The sequence below is a fragment of the Heliangelus exortis genome, chromosome W, assembly GCF_036169615.1.
Source record: "Heliangelus exortis chromosome W, bHelExo1.hap1, whole genome shotgun sequence".
Classification (NCBI taxonomy): Eukaryota; Metazoa; Chordata; class Aves; order Apodiformes; family Trochilidae; genus Heliangelus; species Heliangelus exortis.
This window is the reverse complement of record NC_092453.1, coordinates 6,082,459-6,101,479: the sequence shown is the minus strand read 5'-3', so window position 1 is coordinate 6,101,479 and position 19,021 is coordinate 6,082,459. Positions and strand designations below refer to the sequence as shown.

The window sequence follows — 19,021 nt, the reverse complement described above, 5'->3', positions numbered from 1 at the left end:
GGGGAGCTCAGGGCTGCTCACAGCTCTAGCTGATGCCCAGAAGATTTCTAAGGGGACTTTTCAGGAGTCCCTTCAGGGCAGGGCTTTCCTGCTCCACTCTGGGCTCTCCTCAGGCTCTGCTTCCACTTGTCTCTCCAGGGCATGGAAAGCCCTTTCTGCATTCTGAAGAAGGCACAGAGACCCCAGTTCTCCTCAGCCCTTGTCTGAGCTGCTCCTGAGCCCCTGCACAGCCCGAGATTCCCCTGGACAGGTCCTGCTGCTGCCAGGAGGGGTCTGCAGGGTAGAGCTGAGCACTCAGTGCATGGGATGGGGGCTGTGAGCACTGACAGGGAGGAGAGATGGCGACAGAGAAAGAGCTGCAGGCAGCAGAGATGGGCAGGGATTGAGAGGGAGCTGCTGCCTGGAAGATAATGGCAGGGGGGATTCCTTCACCTCCCAGCCATCCCCTGAAGAGCTGCTGCCCTCCCTAGAGCTAAACCCTGCTCTCTGTCACACAGCACAGTCCCCCAGCCCTTCAGATCATGCACACTGAATTCTGAGGCTCCTTCCAGCAGGCCCCCCACCAGAGAGGAGAAATGCTGGAGTCTCTGCCTGTGTCTCCCTGTCCCAACTCTCTTAGCAGCAGAATTTGGCAGGTTCCCCTCTTGCCCCTGCTGCTGCTGCCCTTGTTGTTCCCCTTCTTTTTGCTTGGCTGGGGGGTGAAAATTTGGGTGAAGCTCAGACACTGATGCTGCAGGTCCTGTCCTGCTGCTACGTCCATGGAGGAAAAGCATCCAAACCACCTAAGATTTGGGGCTGTGGAGCTGAAGGGTGTGGCCTTGGGGTTAGCCCACCCTCCTTTCAGGATACCCTATCTTTAAGGCCTTTGCCTCTATGTGCAGTTGAGAGTAGGACTGATGGACAGAGCGGCTGCCCTCACTCTGCACTAAGGGACAATCCCTTTGCCTCTCAGCACCCTCAGGGTTTCACTTGCAGAGCATCACAAATGCTGAAGGATTTGTGACAGGGAAGAAGCAGTTTGTGGGTCTCAGAGAACAAACAACAAAATATTTTTTAAAATAGTCTTCTGTGTTTGCTCCCTGTCTTTTCTCCCGTGGCAGTGCACCATTCCCAGAGGCATCAGATGTCCATCAGCAGCTCCATCAGCCAGTTCCTCTTCCTGGCATTTGCAGACAGGCGGGAGTGCCAGCTCTTGCACTTCTGGCTCTTCCTGGGCATCTACCTGGCTGCCCTCCTGGGCAACGGCCTCATCATCACCACCATCGCCTGTGACCACCACCTCCACACCCCCATGTACTTCTTCCTCCTCAACCTCTCCCTCCTCGACCTGGGATCCATCTCCACCACTCTGCCCAAAGCCATGGCAAATTCCCTCTGGGACAACACGGACATCTCCTACAAGGGATGTGCTGCACAGCTCTTTTTCTTTTTATTATACATCACAGCTGAGTACTGTATCCTGACTGCAGGGGGATGGTCTGAAAGGCGGGGGCGTGCGGCGCTGCTGTATGCACAACCCCATGTTTTGACTGTTCAGAGTTACAAGGACACCCTGTCCTGGACGTTAGATTAGGAGAAGGCACAAAGTGAAAAACAAGTGGCTTCTACCCCTGCACCAATAGGATTTGCTTTTGCTGCGTGTGAATGGCACCGCGTGACCTGTAGCAGGTAGTTTTGGTGTGCGGTGGAGTGGGCGTGACCACTGTAACAGTATATAAGCGGTTTTCGTACGTAATAAAAGTCCTTTTTTCTGGAAGCATCGACTATACCTCTGTGAGGACTCATCTTTGTCTTCCGCGCTGAACCCCTAAGGGCACCACCTCTTGCATCAAAAAGAAAAGAGTGGAACCATATTTACTGATTCTAGATATGCATTTGGAGTGGTCCTCACCTTTGGAAAAATATGGGAAGAGAGAGGATTAATTAATACACAGGGAAAAAATCTAGTACATCAGGAACTAGTAGTAAGAATCTTAGAGGCATTAAGGGGACTGTTATGATCCAAGCTATTATTTTATATTATATTATTATTGTTGTTGTTGTTGTTGTTTCTGTTGGTTTTTGTTGTTGTTATATTATGTTATTATTATATTATTATTATTTATATATTATTATTTATATATTTTGATTGTGAGAAAAAATTAGCCACTACTCATTTACATTACACGAATTTACAAAAATAAAAGGCTTTATGATTTAAGCAAATCTTTGAAAAACACGTTTACAAGAAGAGAAAATTTACGCAAATTAGTTACTTTGGGGAGAGAGTTGTTAAGAAACAGAAAGAAAAACAAGAGAGCAATTAAGTTTTATCACTGTCTGCAAGTGGTGAGAGAGAAAGGGGGGGGGGAGAGAGCTGTCTTTTCATAAATCACTGGCACACAGACTTGCTAAAGATGACACACATATTTGGCCATCCCAAGAACTTCTCTTTTATTTAATATTATCTTTCAGTCCTTGTTACCTTGCTAAATTTATGAACTTTGTCTTGATGATGTACCGTGAGGCGACCTGATTAGCAGTCTTATCTTTAGGTGCCTGTCAAGCATGATACAAAACAGAAGCTAGTTAAGTTTGGGGTAAAAATCTGTTAGTTTAGATATGTTTGATATATTTAAAAAAAAAAAAAAAAAAAAAAAAGAGCAAGAAAAAATACTGATTCAAGAGACATATTTCACCCCATGGCTCTTGAGTCAGCAATTTTTTTTTAATGTGTATATATATATGTATGTATGTATATATGTATGTATGTATATGTTTGTGTGTGTGTATATATATATATCCCATGTTGTGTGTTTATCTTATGTCGTGTGTCTCTTTTTGGAATCTGTGGTTTGGTTTTGGTTTTTTAGCAGGCTGATTCTGTCTCCGAGATTTCCATTAAGGAGCAGTTGGGAACCGCGCCATGCCTGGCAACATTTCTTCCCACTGCATGTCTTTCCTGGCTCAAAAGCCAGCATATTTTTAACCTGTGTTTGTGAGGAGTGGTAAACTGTTGTACCAGACATTTGCCACATCGTATTTACCTAGCGCTTACATGCGCAAACACATTGGGGTACAAAAGCATTAAGCGATCATATTCTCAAACAATTTGGGTGCATTTGTCAAAAGATTAATAGAAAAAAATATTTAAACAAGTGGCTATGGGTGGAAGACAAATTGCCTACAGACCTTTTGAAAAAGTACAAGTTAATTTCACTGAGCTACCAAGAGTTGGGAGGATTAAATATTTATTAGTGATAGTAGATAATTTAACACGATGGGTAGAGGCCTACATGGTATTGACTCTGACCAAGGCACACATTTTACCTCGAAAGTGATCAAGTTATTATGCAAATCATTGAGTATACATTGGGAATATCACACTCCCCGGCATCCACAAAGCTCGGACAGGGTGGAAAGAATGAATCTATTAAGCAACAATTGGCAAAATTAATGGTTGAAACTCAAATGCCTTGGACAAGATGTCTACCATTGGCACTTTTCACAAAGTGAAAATGGATAATCATTGTATGAAATGTTATATGGGATGTCTTATTGTCAGGGAATGCCATTGGAATATAATATAATAGAAGATGAAAATATCAGAAAATATAGTGTAACTCTGGGAAAGCGGTTAAATGAATTAAGGGAGATGGGAATATTGGTGCAAACACCTCCCTTGGGATTCGCAATACACCAATTTCAACATGGGGATAAAGTTTTGATAAAGACCCGCAAAGAGGAAAGCTTATCCCCTCTCTTGGAAGCACCTTTTCTTGTTTTGTTGACTACAGATACTGCAGTCCGTACAGCTGAGAAGGGGTGGATGCATGCGTCTTGAGTCAAGGGACCCGTGAAGGAATGGACAATCACTTCAGCTCCTGGGGATCCTAGGCTGGTCTTGAAGAAAACTTGAACAGATAAGTAACCTGGGAATTTTATATGGTAACTCCAGAAAAAAGATCCCCTGAGATAATTAATGTTTATCTGAAAATTGATATTCTAGGGCTGACATTAGGCGATACACAAGTAATGAGTCCTCAATGAAAAGTAATGGACAGGATAAAGGCAAGACCGGGTAGGGCATTGAGGCCGCATCTGCAGAAGGTCTGCCAAGGGCGGAAATCCCTTTGGGCTGTGACCGCTGGGCATCATGACCCTTACCGGACCTTTCCTGGTCCTTATGGGACTGATTTCCCTGACTCACTCCACCGGCTGTGATCAATGCATAACTGCAACTCGAAGAGGACAAATGGTCTCCCAGACCTTAATATACCACACACTGTATGAATGTAAAGGTCAGCAAAGAAGGAAATAAAACCACATGCTATGATCCAAAAGAACTCCCCTATCAGTATCGGGTGGAAATCAGGGCAAATTCAGCAGAAGGTAGGCTGATTGCAAAGAGCGAAGTTATAGCCAATTTAAGCTACCCGGTATGGGTAACTTTTGATGCCTGTAATACTATTGATGATGACCCATGTACTAGTTGTGGTAATTTGGGCTGGAGGAGGTATTACAGTGAAAGTGAAAAATATATATATATTCCCCAGGCCTGAGAAATCAATGCCTTCCAATTGTTACAGTTGTGATGCATAATATCTCGACAGGAGTTATTATTATTGTGGTGGTACAGGATGGAGTTGTGCCTGCTGGAGTACAGCTCCCAAATGGGATGGCCTCAACAATGCAAAGGGACCCCGTTGGAAGCAGTAATTAAAAGGGGAGTAGTTCTCCCCAACTGTACCATAATAAAAGAAAAATCTAGGGAATCAATGCAACACAGATTATTGTTTCATTCATTTTATCATGAACTGGAAACTGGAGTGAAATATGAAATTCCCACAGCTGCTAAAAACCTTTTTGTAAATCTTGCTGAAAATAGTGCCAAATCACTAAACGTTACTGTTATGTATGTGGAGGTACCAGTCAGGGGGAGAGATGGCCCTGGGAAGCTATGGAGAGTAACGTAACTGACCCTAGAACCTGGAAACATCTGGAAAGGGCAACAGGGAACAGTAATGGGTCTTACAAACCTCTATAATTGGAAGAAGTTGCTGGCAAAATTTGGGGGCTGGCATACCAGTAGGTAACCTTGAGTGTGAAGGAGGTTACCTCTGGAATGAAATGACAAAAAGGTGGGATAAATGGGTGTCCTAGTTTGGGCCAGGATAAAGGTGATTTTCTGTCTTGTACTTTTGCTTTTAGCTAAGTCTCTTGTAAGTAGTTGCACTTGCTGAAATTAACAGCAAGTTTCTCAGACAGTGTGTGCTTCTAGGACTGATAACACTTGATGTTTATAGTTACTGCTAGAGACTGGTATGCAGAGCCAAGGACACTGCTCAGCTCTGACGAAAACTTTTACCTCCCAGAAGGGATAAAGAGGTCCCACCTGCAGCCCTCCCTTGGGGAGGAACAGACAAGATAGATGCCAGAGTTAACCAAAGAGAGTATTCCATCCCATATACGTCATCCTCAGTATAAATTTGAGGGATCACGAGGGCCAAGCCAGATTTCCTGCTTCCAGCTTCCGGCTGCCTGCCCTTCCTGCCTTTCCTGCTTCCCTTCCTTCACCCAGCATCCTGGAAGGATTCCGTCCGTTCGTCTGCCTGTGGTCCTGATCCGTGCCAGCCCATATCTGTGTGTTCCCACCTCCAGTTCCCGACTCCCAAGGGAATCCCAAGGGATTCTCTCAACCAGACTCTGAAAGAGGCCAATTTTTGCCTGCCAAACCTCCAAGGTGACAGTTCTGCTGACCCTCCTCCTTACTTCTCCAGGGATCAGTTCTTTTGACCAAGGCTCGATTTACAGAAGACCAGGCTTCCTAACAAGGGATGGGAAGAGCTTATCCCACAGAGGGAAAAGGGATTTAGGACAGGAGATATCAGAGCTAATTAGCAGAGCTTTACACTAGGTATAAAGGGGGCCAGGGGTGAAAGTGGGGTCACTGGAGAGGAGCCTGAATGTGACATACCAGCACTTGTGGGAGAAGGGTGTGCAAGCAAGGGCTCCCAGTCCTGTGTCTTGGTGAAGGAGGAGAAGGGCACTGCATATGGCTGGGGGAACACAGGAGTTGGTGTGAGGTTGGCGGCTATGGAAATATTGGAGTATAATCAGGAGGTGATTAGGGCTTTCCCTCCAAAAATGAGGCCCAGCTGAGGTGCATCTACACTAATGCACAGATCATGGGCAACAGGATGAGATTGTTGCAGGTGGCGGGGGGGGTGAAAATTTAGAAGTAGTTATGCTAAGGTTTGGACTGGTCAAGCAGGACAGAAAAGCAGGAAACTGACAAGGAAAGTGTTAATGTGCTGAGAAGAGGGGAACAGTTTATCAACAAGGAATGTGCTGGGAAGAGGGGAACAGCTTATCAAAAGGGATTAGTCGAGCATGAACATGAAGAAAAGTAAACTGACATTGAAGGTAAGGGTTATTACGCATGTAAGGGGGGTTGATGGTGGGAGACAGTTAAAACAATATCTTAAATTGAAAAAGTATGAGATTTGTGGTTCGTGGATGTCTCTCTATTGTTATCTGCATGATGTATGTAACTGTTTCGCAACTGAAAGGTTTCATTGTAAAAAGGGTATAAAAGCTGAACCGAAAAGGGGGATCGTTGGAATCCTGACTTGGGAAGCTAGTCCTCAGGTTTCCCGGGCCCCGAATAAAGCACCGCATAAACTGACACTCTGTTGGTTTGTGTCTTGACTACGGGCAACAGTTTTCTGGCGACCCAGATGGGACTCCGGGGGCGGCTGGGGCGGTTCACGTGCTGATCCACTCCAAGCCGGCACCAGGTGATTCCTGGAGGAGACATCAAACCGTGCCCGACCCCGCGCCCGACGGACGACCATAAGGTAATCCCGAAGGTGCTTTATTCCTTATAGGTTGGTTGGTATTTGGTTGGTTGGAAGCCTAGGCGCTGGTCGTAAGACACGGCAAGTAGAAAGCTATGCAGATCCAGCACTTGCCACTCGCGGCGACGAGTATAGGCAAGTTTGCTATTTGGTTGGTATTTGGTATTTGGTAATCGGCCGTATATTGGTTTTGTGTGTGTGAGTGCGCGCGAATACGAGTGTCAGTGTTTTGTGTGTGCGGGTGCACAAGTTCGGGTGTCAGCATGCTACCGTTTAAAACTTTGAGAGCTCTGTCTTGTAACGAAAAGGATGTTCCTGAGGATTCGCCTCTCGGTTGTCTGTTAAAACATTGGAAAGAGGGTAATTTTAGGCAGGAATTGCGGAAGAAGACGTTGTTTGATTATTGTAATCATGTATGGCCTGAATATGAAACAGAGGGAATGCAGTGGCCGCGGAATGGTACAATAACTCCTGAGATATTAGGTCCTATGATGAGTTTCTTGCGGGAGAATGAAAAATGGGGTGAAGTACAGTATTTGGATCTGTTTTATCATCTAAAAGGAAAACCTGAGTGGCAAAAAGCTTGTGGATTGTCGGGGTTAAAAACCAGGGAAGTAGAAAGTGATGAGTGTGCTGGTTGTAAAGAGCGTAAAATACGGTCCTCGGAGGAGGATGTGTCTTTGTTGGTGCCCCCAAGTGCGCCGCCGCCCCCACCCCCTGAGGCTTCCCCGGTAAATCCGGTTAGAGCCCCTCTCTCTTTCTCACTCAAGGAGGAGGTAGAGCAGGGGGGGGGGGAGGGGGTCGAACAGCCGAGAACGCCGCTTGCGGAACGGACTCGGAGGGGGAGGTTGGGGAGAGGAGGCGGTTTGTCGCAGCCTCAGTTGATGGCTCCGCTGCGGGAGGCAGTAGGAGCAGATGGAGGAAAGGTGATGATAAAGGTTCCTTTTTCGCCGCACGATTTAATGATATGGAAGCAATCGGCGGGGGCGTACAGAGAAAATCCTGAGAAAGTGGCTCGGGTTGTGAAAATGGTAATAAAGACTCAAAATCCTGATTGGAATGATTTGCAGGTGTTGTTAGACACTATTATGGATTCTACAGAAAAGGAGATGGTGTTTAGGGCGACGACAAATCGGGCAAGGGAATTGATTAGAATGCAGGTAGCACAAGGTTCGGTAAATGATTTGGTACCAAGGGAGGACCCCGAATGGAATCCCAATTCATCGGCGGGATACAGAGCGTTAAAAAACTACCAGGATTTACTGGTAGAAGAGGTCCGTGAGGGGATTCCAAAAACGATGAATTGGTCTAAGTTGTATTCTGTGAGGCAGGATAAGGGGGAATCCCCATCGGCATTTTTAGAAAGGCTAAAGGAAACAGCGCGGAGGTACACGGATTTGGATGTGGAAGCTGAATCGGGAAAAATGCAACTGGCGTTGATTTTTATGGGTCAATCTCAGGAGGATATTAGGAAAAAGTTGCAGAAGCTAGAGGGAGAAGATACACGGAATTTGGAGAAGTTATTGGAGGTTGCATGGAAGGTATATAATAATAGGGAAAAGGAGACAACAAAGAAACAGCAGGCAAGCATGCTGGCGGTCTTGCGGCAAGCGGCGGGTGGAAACAATGGAAATAATAGAGGTTGCGGTTGCGGCAGGGGGAGAGGTGGTGTTCCGATGCGTGGAGGCTTTGGGGGTTTTGGGAACCAGAGTGCAGGGGGGCGCGGAAGGTTAGGACCTAACCAGTGTGCCTTTTGTAAAGGACTGGGACACTGGAAAAATGAGTGCCCACTTAATCAGGGAGCCCCGATGTGGGGGGGAGGCTTCCCGGGCAATGGAGCGAATCTCGGCAACAGGGTAGGAGGCGGATTGAATCCGTTCACGGGAAATCCACAAGGTGTCGCTCAAGCCTTTATGATGGGGAACTGCCAGAATCAGAGCTGACTAGATAGGGACCTGAAGGTTATTTTAGAAGTCGGAGGGGAACCGATGGAATTCAGGATAGATACAGGGGCCCAGGTTTCCCGGGCCCCGAATAAAGCACCGCATAAACTGACACTCTGTTGGTTTGTGTCTTGACTACGGGCAACAAGATGGAAGCCATTGCACACCAGGACAGCTGTGATGTAGTTGTCATCACAGAAATTTGGTGGGATGACTGTGACAGCTGGAACACTGCAGTGAATGGATAGAAGCTCTTCAGAAGAGATAGGAAAGGAAGGAGAGGTGGTGGTGTGGCTCTGTCTGTTAGGGAATGTTTTGACTGCATAGAGCTTGGTTCCAGGGATGACAAAGTTGAATGTTTATGGGTAAGGAAAAAAGGGAAGGCAAGTAAGGGAGATCTTCTATTTGGAGTCTGTTACAGACCCCCCAAATGGGACAAGGAGGCCGATGACCCCACCATCACCTGATAGATGTAGGAAGGAACATGATACCAAAAGATGAGGAAATGGCAGAACTGCTTAATAACTGCTTTGCATCAGTCTTTAGTAGCAGGGACAGTTATATTCAGGGAATTTAACTCCCTAGCCTAGGGGACAGGGACCAGGAGCAGAGAGATTCCTCCATAATCCAGCAGGAGATGGTCAGTGTCCTGCTGCATCATGTAGATGTGCATAAATCTGTGTGACCGGATGGGATGCACCCAAGAGTGCTGAAAGAGCTAGTGGCAGTGTTGCCCGAAGTCAAGACACAAACCAACAGAGTGCCAGTTTATGCGGTGCTTTATTCGGGGCCCCGGGAAACCTGAGGACTAGCGTCCCAAATCAGGATTCCAACGATCCCCCTTTTCGGTTCAGCTTTTATACCCTTTTTACAATGAAGCCTTCGTGCGGAATTTCAGTTGCGAAACAGTTACATGCAGATAACAATAGAGAGACATCTACGAACCGCAAATCTCATACTTTTCAATTTTAGATATTGTTTTGACTGTCTCCCACCATCAACCCCCCTTACATGCGTAATAACCCTTATCTTCAATGTCAGTTTACTTTTCTTCATGTTCATGCTCGACTAATCCCCTTTGATAAGCTGTTCCCCTCTTCCCAGCGCATTCCTTGTTGATAAACTGTTCCCCTCTTCTCAGCACATTAACACTTTCCTTGTCGGTTTCCTGCTTTTCTGTCCTGCTTGACCAGTCCAAACCTTAGCATAACTACTTCTAAATTTTCACCTCCCCCGCCACCTGCAACAGCAGTGCTTTCCAAGCCACTTTCTATCATTGATCATCAGTCCTGGCTCACTGGAGAGACATCAGAAGGCTGGAAATCTGATGATGTAATCTCCATATATAAGAAGGCACAGAAGTATGATCGGGGAAACTACAGAGCTGTCAGTTTGACCTCAGTTCCAGGGAGGTAGATGAAGCAGATCATCCTGGTTGGATGGCCATGCTCAAAGAGTTGTGGTCAATGGAGTTAAATCCAGATGGTGGGGGGTCACGAGTGGTGGCCCCCTGGGCTCAGTGCTGGGGCTGCTTCTGTTGCACATCTTTATCAAGGACCTAGCTGAGGGGATAAAGTGCACCCTGAGTAAATCTGCAGGTGACACTGGGGTGGAAGTGTTGTGTGCCTGAGTGTAGGGAGGCTCTGCAGAGGGATCTGGACAGGCTTGATGGATGGGCCAAGGCCAAGTGCATGAGTTTCACTAAGGCCAAATGTCAGGTCCTGCACTTGGGCAACACCAACCCCCAGCACTACAGGCTTGGGGAGGAGTGGCTGGAGAGCTGCCCAGCAGAGAGGGACCTGGGGGTGCTGATTGACAGCAGGATGAGTATGAGCCACCAGTGTTCCCAGGTGTCCAAGAAGGCCACCACTATCCTGGCCTGATTCAGGAAGAGTGCGACCAGTAGGGACAGGGAGATGATCTTACCCTTGTCCTCAGCCTTGGTGAGGCTGCACCTCGAGCACTGTGTGCAGTTTGGGGCACCACAGGAGAGGAAGGACATGGAGGTGCTGGAGAGGGTGCAGAGAAGGGCAACCAAGCTGATCAGGGGTCTGGAGAAGAGGAATAATGAGGAGAGGCTGAGGGAACTGGGATTGATCAGCTTAAAGAAGAAGAGGCTGAGGGGAGACCTCATTGCTCTCTACAACTACCTCAAAGGAGGTGGTAGTGAGACAGACACTGGCCTCTTCTCTCTTGTGACCAGTGATAGGACAAGAATAAATGGGTCAAAGCTCCATCAGGGGAGGTTCAGGTTAGATAACAGGAAAAACTTCTTCACAGAAATGATGCAAGATGTGGCGACCTTAGGGGTTCGGCGCAGAAGTCAAAGATGAGTCCTCACAGAGGTATAGTCGATGCTTCCAGAAAAAAAAGAGTTTTATTACATACGAAAACCGCTTATATATTGTTACAGTGGTCACGCCCCCCTCCACTGCACACCAAAACTACCTGCTACAGGTCACCCGGTGCCGTTCACATGCAGCAAAAGCAAATCCTATTGGTGCAGGGGTAGAAGCCACTTGTTTTTCACTTTGTGCCTTCTCCTAATCTAATGTCCAGGACAGGGTGTCCTTGCAACTCTGAACAGTCAAAACATGGGGTTGTGCATACAGCAGCGCCGCACACCCCTGCCTTTCAGACCATCCCCCGGCACAGAAAGAGTTGTGGAGCATTGGAACAGGCTGCCCAGGGAGGTGGTGGGGGCACCATCCCTAGAGGTGTTGAAAAGACAGGTAGAGGAAGAGCTACAGTGGGTGGTTTAGTGGGTAGCGGTTGTAGGGTGGACAGCTGGACTTGACGATCTTACAGGTCTTTCCAACCTTGATGATTCTGTGATTCTAGGGAGGGAGATCTCTATTATTTCATCATCACTGTGCCCAAGATGGCCTCCAACCATCATATCAACAGCAACTCCTTCTGTGTTGGTAAACACCAGTTTCATTGCGATGTCTTCTCTGGTTGATGGTGTCAGGATGTTTCAGGATGGTCTCTTCCACACTCCAGGAATCTCCAGGACTGTTCCCTCTCTGCTGTGCTGCATTTCCAGCACACAACTGGGAAGGTGAAGTGAAAACAAGGTCTCAGCTATTGCAGTTATACTTCATCTGCCTCTTCATCCTTGATGGGTCCTCTAGAGCCATGTTGGTTCTTACTAATAAGATTGTACACATTTTGACATCCCCAAGATAGAAGAAATTTTTGAAAAATTTACTACTTACACCTAGGAGATACACATAGGATATACATAACAAATATCCTTATAAAGAGGAAATAGACTGCCCACAGGTCAAAGCAGCCACACTTGGAAAAGCTCTAATGTATCTGAAAGAATCTGAAGAATCTGTAAGAGATGTGATCTATACCGATGATGAGACAGTAGATCCTTATCACATGCCACGCCCTAAGCCTGTGAGGCAAAGGTTTGTGCATGCTGCACCATCCCCATTTAACCATACACTATCAGTAATGTTATGGGTTCCTGGAGAAATGGAACCAACTGTGGGTGATGGGATTAAAAGAGCACAAGAATATGAAGATGCTCTCATGGCTCCTCCATCATGGCCAGCACCATCGCTTGTCCTATTCTGCTTGATAATAACAGGGCACCCCACTATGAGCAACATGCCTGGAAAACTTTACAGCAAGTCAAAAATACTTTAAAAGAGGGAGGATTAAAGACGAAGAGCGGCAGGGCCGCTCTGGACTGGCTATTTACCTCTGTCACCAATAGCCCCCACGATTGTCACAATTTGACCAGGTATCTGCTCACCTCCTCCCATCAAATCATTTGGGCCAAGGAGTGGGAGCGCCTGGCTCACTTAGAAGCAAACCGTCCTCGAGCACCTGGGGACCTGTTATTAGGGGTGACCACTGAAAAGTTCATAGGTTAGGGATGCTTTGGGGATGTCCAGGTTCAGCTTCACTTTCCAGCTGTACTCCACCACACCGCTGCACGATTAGCAAGACAGGCCTTCTATGCTGTGCCAGAGGCCACTCCGCTTCCCTCATTTACCTCTATCAAGCAAGGAATGACTGAATCATTTTGTGGAAAAAATCCGCGGAGGCTTAAGGACGACACGCAGTCACCAATATGGTTAAAGTGAAGTCATTTATTAACAGTGGACACTCACTTATTATAGAGCCTTTGTTTATATAACGATATCTTGCAGGTGGCTATATCTTGGACACAAATTCTGTTCTCACAGAACTTCTGCTGGCTTCCTCATTATCCTGTTATTTCTTCTTTTCTACTGCCAGCTCCCTTATCTTTTTCCCATAGCTCATCTTTCAGTAACCTTGCAACTGGGCCTCAAGGCCCTTAGTTTAACTAAAGCTAAATAGTCAGGATTGCTCACATGTCTGTTTTCTTCCAGACAGTTTCCCAACATATCCCCCTTTTTGTTTTTGAGCAATCCTGACTTATTTCATCATGTGAGATAACATGCTAATAATACACTGCCATAAACAGCATACTAAAAATACAAAAGCATTAAAACCAATAATAACAAATATAATTGATAAACCTTGTCTAATTAAATCTCTAAGATATCGCCATATCCTTAAGTGATTTAACCATTCATTTAACCCAATATATGCAACAGTTAATTTTTCATGTTATCTTAATCAATCGTTTTTGGTTGTGAATTGACTCTGAATGATCAGATAAATTCATGAAAATACACTCCATCAAAGTCTTCACAAACATAACCTAAAAGCTAATAATAAAAAGTCAGTGGCAGCACGATATTGTAAAACTGCATGTCTGACACTATCAACATCTTTTAGCATCTGTGTTAAAATACCAGAAGTTAAGTTCATCTACTTAGCAGTGCAACAGAATAGTACAATCAACAATCAACAATCAACACATAGACAAGGGATCCCATAATATACATATAAACAATCACATGAATTACAACATTAACAAGAACCTATTATCAATACAATATGAAAAGCACATTTCACACTGCAGTGGAAGGACTTAAATACCTTTTTAGTATGAGGAAGGTCTGGTGTCCACTGGCACGTAGAGCCAAGAGGGTAGAGGAGGCTTATCTGACAAAAATTCATTAGGGGGCCCCAAAAGCGTACCCAGACCCCTCCCGGGTCACGGCACAGTGGAGTCCGGGTTTCCTTCATGGTTGCCAAATTGAGGCTCAAAAAGGCCTAATAAAATTGTTTAGAGACAGAATTCCAAGCGTTTAAACAGAAAAGGCACACTCTTCGCCCCCCTCCTTTTTTTTTTTTTTTTTTTTTTTTTCTCTGCTGCGGTGTCTGTACCAGGAGCAGCTCTCACTCCCCACCGCAACTCTCGGCCTCTGAAAAGGCATACTCATTCTCATAAAATCTGGTGAAGTTAGCCTAAAATTAAATGAAGTGGTACAGTCTCCCAAACCAAAACTCAAGTGTAATTACCAAGGTTTTTTTTTTTGTTTTTTGTTTTATTTTATCTCTGTATGAAACACCAATGCACCATGCACCACAATATAAATCAATATTGAGAACCATATTGCAATGATGGTCCTTAAGCAGCTTTATCTGCTTCTAGCGTTTGCTCAGAAGCTTCTAACAATTGGGCTGCTGTAGCACCTTTTGGGAGTAGTCCTAATGCACGTTTAGTTTTTTTCATTAGCATTGTCATATGCTGACATATAAAAAATTTTGTTTTCATCTCTTCTGTCAAATCGGGATGTATGTGATATTACCACTGAATATAAGTGATCCACAAATTTTGGATATGGCTCTACTCCCCCCTGTTTAATATTTGTAAAAGAGGGAGTTGCTTGTGCAGGATCATGAACAGTTTGCAAAGCTTTATACGCCAATTCTTGTGAAAGTTGTAACACTTCAGTTTGAAACCATTCCTGCAAATCTGCACATACAAAAGGACCAGCACCGAGTAACATTTGTGCTTGCACTCCGTATAATGCATCGGTGTTCTGTCTAGGAATCACAGCTTCATTTTCACACAGCATTTGCCATTTATGATGAAATTGCAATTGTTGAGAAGGAGTTAACAGAGTATTAATGAGCATTTTTGTGTCATATGGCGTCAACAATTGAGCAGTAAAAAGACTGCAAAATAGATTGAGCAAATGACAATTTCAGACCATACTGTGTAATGGCAGCTTTGGCTTCTTTTATCATTTTCCAATCTAATGTGACCCATTGACCTCCTCCTCCTGGTCCCACAATCACTGGAAAAGCCATCGGACCCATATTGGGAACCATTTCTCCTTCAAGTATAGCATTTCGAATAATTCCCTTCCACCTAGTTACTGGATACACACTTCCACACCACCCCCACCCCCCCCACTATCCCCTCTACCACCCTCCCCTCCCCATGTTGGATCTGGAAGAGGTGGAGCAGTGGGTGTTAAAGGGTTAAGGGAAGTAGGAGCAGGGATAGGGAATGGATCAGGGGATAAAAATGGATTAGTGCCCCTGGGTTGTTCAGGGTGTACCCCGGAGCAAAAAACTAGGGTTTTTTCCGGGGTATACTCATCCTTCGTCTCCAGTTCTTTCAGTTTCTTCAGCAGTTCCCTGAGTTGCTTGTCTCCGAGTCCCAGTTCTTTCCTTGGTTGTTGCTCTATAGCAGGCACTGATGGTGTTGACAGGTGAAGCAGAGGATTAATTGATGGCAACTGTGGTCAAGAAGATAAATCAGGCATCGGAGGTGGAGAGGAAGGCAGCGGTGGCAGAGTGTTCGGGAGCCATGGCAGGCGGGCAGGACGAGGGGGTCTGCATTCCAAGGTTCCTCGCCTGTGTTCTGTGGCTTCTCTCCCTCTGGGTCCTCAGACGATTCTGGTGTTTTCGGTCGCTTTTCATTTTGCTTCTCAGTCCAATTTTTACTTTTCATCCGACCCCCCAGGGTCAAATGGCAAAGTTGGCTGAGCTTGAATCAGTATAGTCCCTTCAGGTGCTGGTGGGGGTATTTTAGGTGTCTCAAATAACTGTTTAGAGGTCAAGTCCATATTTTGAGCATTCATCGGTACTGGTAGATCAGGCGTTAAGGCAGCAAACGCTGAGGCTGCTTCTCTTTAACTTTTCGTTTCTTTTAAGGTTTCTCTAATCAATTTCCAGAGTGTCGCTAAGCGTCGTGCCTCCTTATCTCCATCGCTAATTTTATCCCATAGGGCAGTACCTATGGCTTCCCAAGTAGGTAACTCAAAAACGGTACCCATTGAGGGGATCAAGTCTTTATCCTGTGCCCATTTCAGTAATTCTCGTAAGGTCCTGCCTTCGTATGATAAACCTCTCTTAGAGAGAATACATTGGAGGAGCTTAACTACTGCCTCTTCTTCTTTAGAGAGTGTAGACCCCATCTCCTCCCCAGCCGCTCACCTTTTTCTTGGCAAGATTCTTCAATTCCGAGGTACCTCTTTCGTTCGGTAGCCGGGCACCAGCTACATAGACCGCCGGAGCAGCAGTCTCCTTTTGACTGGCTTCTCCCCTCCTGCCGCACTGTTCCTTCGGTCGGCTTTCTCGCTACCCTCTCATCCCAGCTGTCTTCATCACTCCTGGAAGCAACAGCGAGAGGGTCCCTGTTCGGGCGCCAAATGTGGAAAAATCCGCGGAGGCTTAAAGGACGACACGCAGTCACCAATAAGGTTAAAGTGAAGTCATTTATTAACAATTCACACTCGCTTTATATAGAGCCCCTGTTTATATAATGATATCTTGCAGGTGGCTATATCTTGGACACAAATTCTGTTCTCACAGAACTTCTGCTGGCTTCCTCATTATCCTGCTATTTCTTCTTTTCTACTGCCAGTTCCCTTATCTTTTTCCCATAGCTCATCTTTCAGTAACCTTGCAGCTGGGTCTCAAGGCCCTTAGTTTACTCTAACTAAAGCTAAACAGTCAGGATTGCTCACGTCTGTTTTCTTCCAGACAGTTTCCCAACACCATTTCAGCAATTTGTTGACCGACTTCATCAATCTATCATGGTCCAATCTGACCTAGACCCAGAACAGAAAGCGTCCATGCTTAAGTTATTAGCATTTGAAAATGCAAACCTAAAGATGAAGGCGCTATTTTCCACTCTGTCGAAAACTGCTGATGTTGCAGAAATTTTTGAGGTTGCTGCCAGGGCAGTTCAGATGCAACAAAGTCAGGGCATGGCTGGTGCCTTTGCTGCTGCCATGGAGACTACCCAAAGACTTCTCGCAGCTGTTGTACAAGAAATAGGCAACTCCGAGAGATTCGCTCCTGCCTGTTATCGATGCGGGGCCAAAGGGCATATGAGAAAAGATTGCCCTGTCACAGTATGGTGTGATCAGTGCCAAAAAGATACTCACAATAGCTCAGTGTGCAGATTTGCATGCATGGTTTGAAATTGAAGTGTTACAACTTTTTTTCATTAAAAAAAAAAAAAAAAAAAAAAAAAAAAAAGGAGGGGGGGAGAGAGGTGTGTTCCTTTGCAAAACTAAAGGCTTGGAATTTTGTCTCTAAACAATTTTATTAGGCCTTTTTGGGCCTCAATTTGGTGACCATGGAGGAAACCAGGACTCTACCATGCCGTGACCCGGGAGGGCTCTGGGGACGCTTTTGGGGCCCCCCAATGAATTTTTTGTCGGATTTTTGTCCCCTACCCCCTTGTCTCTATGTGCCAGTTGACACCAGATCTTCCTCATACTAAAAAGGTATTTAAGTCCTTCCACTGCAGTGTGAAATGTGCTTTTCGTATTGTATTGTATTGTATTGATAGGCTTTTGTTAATATTATAATTCATGTGATCGTTTATATGTTGATTATGGGATCCCTTGTCTATATGTTAATTGTTGATTGTGCTATTCTCTTCCAATGCTAAGCAGATGAACTTAACTTCTGGTATTTTAACACAGACTGCCTATAAAGATCCCTCTACAGGTCAATGGGTAGGACCTAAGTCGTTATTATTTACTGGAAACTGTTATAGTTGTGTCTCCACAGATTCCGGACCACTTTGGGTACCCAGTAAATGGACACGCCCTGCCATGACTGTACGCCCAAGGGACAGGCCTGCATCCATCGACGACGACGGCGCGTAGGGGCAAGATCTGTTTCACAACCTGTGGACGAATTTGTTCGACTTGTTACCCAGGTAGCTTTATGGGTTGCTTAGAGAAGGTGTTAGATTGCTAGTGTATGGATTCTGTAGATTGCTTGTTGTTTGTATTCTTTTTGCTTGAAAGTTAGCATTGCAAAACCATTAATCAAACATGGCTTGTGCAAAAGAAAAAAAAAGGGGGATGTGCAGGGGGATGGTCTGAAAGGTGGGGGCGTGCGGCACTGGTGTATGCACAACCCCATGTTTTGACTGTTCAGAGTTACAAGGACACCCTGTCCTGGACGTTAGATTAGGAGAAGGCACAAAGAGAAAAACAAGTGGTTTCTACCCCTGCACCAATAGGATTTGCTTTTGCTGCGTGCAAACTGCACTGGGTGACCTGTAGCAGGTAGTTTTGGAGTGCGGTGGAGGGGAGCGTGACCACTGTAACAGTATATAAGCGGTTTTCGTACGTAATAAAAGTCCTGTTTTCTGGAAGCATCGACTATACCTCTGTGAGGACTCATCTTTGACTTCCGTGCTGCATCCTGTCGCATCACCTGACCATCATGTCCTACACCTCTACGTGGCCATCTGCAAACCCCTGCACTACGGGACCCTCCTGGGCACCAGAGCTTGTGTCCACATGGCCGCAGCTGCCTGGGGCACTGGGTTTCTCACTGCTCTGCTGCACACAGCCAATACATTTTCCCTGCCCCTCTGCCAGGGCAATGCCCTGGACCAGTTCTTCTGTGAAATCCCCCAGATCCTCAAGCTCTCTTGATCACACTCCTACCTCAGGGAACTTGGTCTTCTTGTGGTCATTGTCTGTTTGTTTTTTGCGTGTTTTGTTTTCATCATGGTGTCCTATGTGGAGATCTTCAGGGCTGTGCTGAGGATCCCCTCTTAGCAGAGAAGGCACAAAGCCTTTTCCACATGCCTCCCTCACCTGGCTGTGGTCTCCCTGTTTATCAGCACTGGAATCTTTTCCTCCCTGAAGCCCCCCTCTATCTCCTCTCCATCCCTGGATCTGGTAGTGGCAGTTCTGTACTCGGTGGTTCCTCCAGCAATGAACCCCCTCATCTACAGCATGAGGAACCAGGAGCTCAGGAATACCCTGAGGAAACTGATGACTGGATTGTTTTCAAAATTATTAAACTGACTGACTTTTGCAATCCGCTCATCATAAAACTCTATAAAGGACAAAC

General features: G+C 45.8%; 3 protein-coding genes and 1 pseudogene across 3 annotated transcripts in view; all 4 read left to right on the top strand.

Moving 5' to 3' along the window:
• LOC139789283 (zinc finger protein 501-like) overlaps positions 1-19,021 on the top strand; it is a 508,475-nt gene that overhangs the window by 148,683 nt on the left and 340,771 nt on the right. The gene's annotated exons all lie outside the window — the stretch shown is intronic.
• The window catches only part of LOC139789149 (olfactory receptor 5P76-like), a 428,065-nt gene that overhangs the window by 76,495 nt on the left and 332,549 nt on the right, over positions 1-19,021 (top strand).
• The window catches only part of LOC139789168 (olfactory receptor 10AG1-like), a 240,383-nt gene that overhangs the window by 89,931 nt on the left and 131,431 nt on the right, over positions 1-19,021 (top strand). The gene's annotated exons all lie outside the window — the stretch shown is intronic.
• On the top strand, positions 1,119-19,002 carry LOC139789147 (olfactory receptor 14A16-like; annotated as a pseudogene).